Source organism: Sitodiplosis mosellana, unplaced genomic scaffold (assembly GCF_009176505.1).
Source record: "Sitodiplosis mosellana isolate CC-2019 unplaced genomic scaffold, AAFC_SMos_1.0 Smas_scaffold_3, whole genome shotgun sequence".
NCBI lineage: Eukaryota > Metazoa > Arthropoda > Insecta > Diptera > Cecidomyiidae > Sitodiplosis > Sitodiplosis mosellana.
Genome location: NW_022595246.1, coordinates 1924863 through 1931450, shown reverse-complemented (window position 1 = coordinate 1931450; position 6588 = coordinate 1924863).

Sequence of the window (6588 nt, the reverse complement as noted above, 5' to 3'; positions counted from 1 at the left end):
TTTCAATGGAAAGAAAAATGGTGAATGTGAAATCATCCGGATTGACCAAGTCGATTGGAGTGGCTAAAATTCCACGCAATGGAAATTGTTTGTTTGCTGCAATGGCTCATCAACTTTTTTACTGCCAACCAAGGGATTTGACCCAGCAAGCAGCCCGCTTAAGAGCCGAGGTTGTGCACCATATAAAAGCCAATTTTGATCGTTACCAATCCGCTATCGAAGGAAGAATATATGAAGAGCAAGATTTCAGATCGGGAAAGACATTAACAGAACAGCAAGTGAATGCAAAAGTCAAATCATTTTTGAGCGATAAATTATCAAAATCGGGATACTACGGTGGATATGAATCGCTGAATGCGATTTCAGAGATACACAATGTGAACATTCTTCTGTTTCGTGAAAATGGTGATTTTAGATTCGTAAATGAATTCAATAATGCATATGGAGGCATTGCATGTGTCGCTTATCGTTTGAACGCTTATGGCGACTACAATCATTACGACAGCGTTGTTTCAATAGTGTAACCTTGCGGTTGTCATTTTTCATACTATTTTGCGGTTATTTTATCTCCAGTTACAGCTTATAGTATAAATTTCATACCATAAAATTTTACTTTTTTAAAATAAAAGGCAATTTTATCATTTACTATAAAACTGTCAATTGTCACTGTTGAAAAAAGACCAATAAACTGTACCAAAGTAAACAACGAGTGTTTAGAAGCATTTGTTTCTAGAAGAAAGAATTGAAAATGTCTATTATTTTTCTTGGTCGTTGCCGAAAGCCATCTTCCTCGTTCCCCGAGTGATTTTTGTTTGCATAAATTCAAGAACTGAATCCATTTATTTCATCTGCTTTTACAGTCGAAATTCTGGTAGAAAGCAATAAGAAATATGGATAATGTTTCTTTTGTGTCAGCAGACAAGACTACAAATCAATGATAATCAGAACAAGGCACATAGCAAATGTTCGTCGTTACAAGTGAATATATCCCCTAATAATCCAGAAGTTCATGTGAAAATACAATGGGAGGCATATTCTTGGCACAAGAACATGATTTATAGATGAAATTAAATTAAATTTACTTTATTCTTCTTCTCGCCCGTGTGCAACTAAAATAGTCATAACAGCATTGGCAATAAGAAGAAGTAGACGAAATGTGAAATAAGCAAAAGATGTTCGAACGAGAAAAAAAATCATCCTCATCCCTATGGTTGTAATGTTGTTCACATAAAACCACACTTTTGTATTATAGCCGTGCAGTATAATGTTTTTTTTTCTCTCAGCTATGCATAAATATAGGTATGTAATTAGGGCAAATATATCATATCGTCTGCTATTAATTTCACTTACCAACGTAAAAGTTGTAATGATATTCACGAAATCGATGCTTGCCTCGTATCAACAAGTCCCAATTCATCGGTAAGAAGTGAAATTGTAACCGTCGTCGTTTGGTACGGCATCGACAGAGTGGCACACACCATCATCACAACGCGAATATTAATAATAATAGGGCAGACTAGTGAGCGAGAGAGACGTGGCAAAGCGAATGTGTCGAATAGATGTGAATGGTCCTCGCTTGGTATAAACAAAAAAAAAGTTCGAACAACAAAAAGTAATGACTAAGGGTAATTTTAAAATCGCATTAAAACATCTGCGCTCACCACACAAACACTCACACTGGTCTCAGTCTCTGCCACGAAAAATTCATTTCTACTGTCGAATAACAGAGAACGAAAATAAAAGAAAAATGTAAAATATAAGAAAATAAACGGACGACCACCTTTAATTCATTACAAATACACCGCACGCAGTGGAAAAAAAATGCGCTCTACAATTTGCTCCGTGATGACGGGTCCATTTTCTTGGCGATATCAAGAAAGAGAAGAAAAAAACGCGGAACATGAATTGCAAGACGGAAGAAAACTTTTCCCGTTTTTCCGTGCGTATTCTTTCATTTTTGGCATCGTCCATATCGCTTTTACTGCCTTGTCAAACATAATATTTTAAATAAACATAATAACTTAATCCGAAAGCAACCGAACAAAATACGGCAAAGAACAAGAGGTAAAAAAAACCAATGCGTTGAATTGTATTTAGTTTGGTGATGGTTTTTGTTTTTTTTTCGTTCGCTCTCGTTCGACAGCGCGGTGGCGAGTGCCCGAACAACGCACACAAGAAAATGGCATTATCTAATTTTTAATTGAAAAACCGAATTCCGTTTCCTCGTGCACCGTTCATTGTGACGAGAAAGAAATAAAAATAAACACAAATAATAATAATCATAATGAAAAGGCCAAAGCGAATGAAAAGAACTTGGTGGCAACGGCAACGGCAACGGCAACGGCAACGGCAGCGGCAGCGGCAGCGGCAGCAGCTACCGAGCGCACGAGATGAATGAAACATTTTTATTTAATAGTCGCACAAAACCAATTAAGCTCCCTTTTTGTGTATTGTTCAACCGTATGGTGTGTGTGTTGTGTATACTTTTCTTCCGAGTCACTTCTTTCTGCTTATCTCATTTGCAGCGAACAAGCAAATGTCCGCGAAACACACACAAAAAATAAATAAACGCAAAGTATTGAGAAGTGCGCGCAATGAAATATGTAAAAAACACTAAGTTTTTGCCTTCCCCATTCGACAATTTTTTTTCGCTGTCGCTGCTGTGCCTCTGTGCATACACAGATACACACGACACAACGGGTGTATCAGTTTACGGAAATACTTTGCCATTGAATTTACACCTCCGGGGTAATTATAAAATTATATTTTCATTACATTTTTTTGTTCAACGAATTATGCGCGTTTTTTTTCGTTTATAACATTAGTCTTTCAATGGCAAATGAATCCAATTTATTCAGCTCTTCGCAATGAATTAAGGATGATGGCCCCATGAAACCAAACAAAGTTTTTTTTCCTGTTTCGGCCCTTCCTTCACTTGTAATTTTAATTTCGATTTTTATGGTGTAGAGTATCAAATTTTTTTTTCAATGGATCCAATGTGGGATGAAAAAAAGTTCGAATTGAAAGGTGTTTCGAAAGAATAAATCCGTCCAATTCGTGTCATTCGTGGATATTCAAATCGATTTATTACCAAATGAACTTTATTCATTCGAAAGGATGAACGGTGAAAGCTAATGGCAAGCCATCTTGTTTAGCCAACACATGACGATAGAGGGAGAGTGAAAGCGAAAGAGAAAAAAATTGTATGCGCAACAGGCCGAAGTAAACAACATCAAAGAGCCGTGCCATATAATTAAATGAATTCTTTTTGTTTATCTTCAATTTTGTTTAATTGAATGCCTTTTCGGTTGCTTCATATTCCGTGTGACCATGAGCGTGTTCACTGTTCATACCATGGAAAAAAATTTAACCAACACTAACAGGGGATGGGGACATTCTATTAATATGTTCTTTTTCTATACAATAACTAATTCATTGACTAATTCAATTTCTCTATTGGTGCCAACACGCAAAATTATTTTTCAACTTTGTCTCCCCTCATCGGCCTCGATTGATCAATAAAAACCAGCAACATGTCCCAGGTGAACCATTGGAATAACATATGCATATACACGGTAATCAGTTCAATTGGAAAATCATCGATAATAAGTGGATTAATTATAAACATTGTGCAAACACACAGCTTGATCGATGAGCAAAAACACAATAAAGAGCAGAATAACATTGCAATGAAGAGCATTCGATGCATCGAGATAAATACACTAATTGAAAGGGAAAAATTAGCTTATAGTGCATTCTAAGCCAAACAAGTATCGTATTGCAGTGCAGGATTCAACATTTCATTTGCTTTGTAGAAGAAAAAAAACCGGGACAAAAAAAGTAAAATCGATTCAAAGCCTATGTTTTTTTCGTGTGATTGAGCGATTGAGAGCAAAGTATTGAGAAAATAGAGTCAATGCTATTTTTGTTCGGTTAGACTTGAGGTACGTTACGCTGGCCCCCCCCAAATTTAATGCTGGGATGCGACCGGCACCATTAATTAGTGCTAAATTAGTGCTGGCGAATGGTACCATTTGTTAATTTTATGCTGCGATAGGGAGCTAGCACTAATTGAAAAATTTGTAAAAACTCGATTTTTGGCCCTTTTACAGGGGAGCTACCCGAAAATGAGACTTTTTTGTACTGTTACTGGGCTATAAAATTAGTGCTAGATTAGTGCTGGCAAATGCCATTCTCAGATCCGAAAAATGTTCACAGGGGACCGAGCACTAATTGTAGAAGTGTTTGAAAAGTCGATTTTTGGCACATTTCCTTGGCAAGTACCCGAAGTCGATTTTTTTTGTATGAATGCTAGCTCTATTTCTCCTGTTCGGAAAAGTGAATCACTGTATTACAATTGAGTCATGGAGTGAGTCACAATATAAGTCATAATCGGAGTCATCCATTTGTCCAAAGTGAGTCTAACTTGATGTGACTCGCTCCTCATGAGTCATAAGAAACGAGTTAGATTCTGACTCCATTTTATAGGCAACGAGCCAGAATCGATATGACTCATTGATTGTGTGTGTCATAACTTTAACTAACACCAATACAGTTGATTTATATGGGACTTCTGACCAAATTTCATCAAATTTCGCCCGTCTGCTTCGCACATTTTCTCTAGTTCAAATACCTTAATTTCCTCTCGCAATAGGATGCAGCAGAGATAGGATGCGCATTGTATTTAAATGGCAGCAATGCTGTCCTATGTTAAGGCGTTGCGCTGTACAATTCTGGAAAAGTTTGTTTATAAAAAAAATCTTTGTAAACAAACCGTCCTATACTACTACCTTCAATGTGCTTATACACGATGAAGCTGGGTGCCATTATATACTGAGAGTGCACAAAGTAAAAATTATCCGCATATTTTTTTTATGCCAATGCATCTGGCGCCTGAGTCAAACTCTGTTGAACAGTGTATGTAGATTTTTGATGATTTCCTTCGAATTTCTGATTTTTCAAGTATTGGTGCGCAAAACAGAAAGTTATGACACACACTTTCCGACACACACAATCAATGAGTCATATCGATTCTGACTCGTTGTTTGGGTTCAAAAGTAGTATCTGGAAAAATGACCATACCAACCTCTCGCGACACGACATACACTAATGATTTATACCAAAGAACATGAACCTAATTTTACTCTGAATTTTATTTTCGAATTAGTTAGCGGACGAGAGCGACTTTGAGCGTATATTCTACTTATCTAGCTATTTTTACTGCCGGTTGATGCTTCGTTTGCTCGTCGTTGCTGTGGCTACCTGGCTAGGCGCCCGCCTTCGTCGTTGTTGTTTTCTTGGGCCGTAATCCGTGCCTTCGGTTTGCTTTTCGATTTAACTCAGTAAAATTCCTTCGGCAGCTCGATGATGTACGTCTATCGATCGGCAATAATCGCTCAAGCTGATTGGGTAACACAAAGACCACTGACAATTGTGTCAGATTAGTTTAACTCTTTTCTACAACGATTTTGCGCCAATTAGATCACTTACGGTATCACCTGGTCTCGTTTTGAAAAAATGTGCTTCACACGTCCGACTGCTGTGGTGGTTAGCGTGAGAAGAACGAGAGCAGGTGACAGTTCGACACCGGTGATTTGACGTTGATAGCTCATTAATAATTTTACCTGCCGCTTCACGGCGCCCATAGCTCATTTTTATCGCAGTTTTAATTGTCTAATCTAGTACGATGCTTCGTGTCGCTCTCAATACATTTTGCTTGTTTACATTCATTGCATATATTTCCTGGCTCATGTCGCTCTCTTTTACATTTTGTTTGTGCTCATTTTCTCTTGGCTCGTGTCGCTCTCCTGTTAACTTACATGCTATGACAATTTTATTAAATACTCAACAAAAATGAAAAGACGAATTTTCATGCCATAACATCGTTGCCTATAAAATGGAGTCAGAATCTAACTCGTTTCTTATGACTCATGAGGAGCGAGTCACATCAAGTTAGACTCACTTTGGACAAATGGATGACTCCGATTATGACTTATATTGTGACTCACTCCATGACTCAATTGTAATACAGTGATTCACTTTTCCGAACAGGAGAAATAGAGCTAGCATTTATACAAAAAAAATCGATTTCGGGTACTTGCCAAGGAAATGTGCCAAAAATCGACTTTTCAAACACTTCTACAATTAGTGCTCGGTCCCCTGTGGACATTTTTTGGATCTGGGAATGGCATTTGCCAGCACTAATCTAGCACTAATTTTATAGTCTAGTCACGATACAAAAAAGTCCCATTTTCGGGTAGCTCCCTTATAAAAGGGTCAAAAATCGACTTTTCAAACACTTCTAAAATTAGTGCTCGGCATCCAGTAAAGGTTTTTCGGATCTGAGAATGGCATTTGCCAGCACTAATCTAGCACTAATTTTATAGCCCGGTTACGATACAAAAAAGTTTCATTTTCGGGTAGCTCCCCTGTAAAAGGGCCAAAAATCGAGTTTTTACACATTTTTCAATTAGTGCTAGCTCCCTATCGCAGCATAAAATTAACCGATGGTACCATTCGCCAGCACTAATTGAGCACTAAATAATGGTACCGGTCACATCCCAGCATTAAATTTGGGGGGGGGGGGGG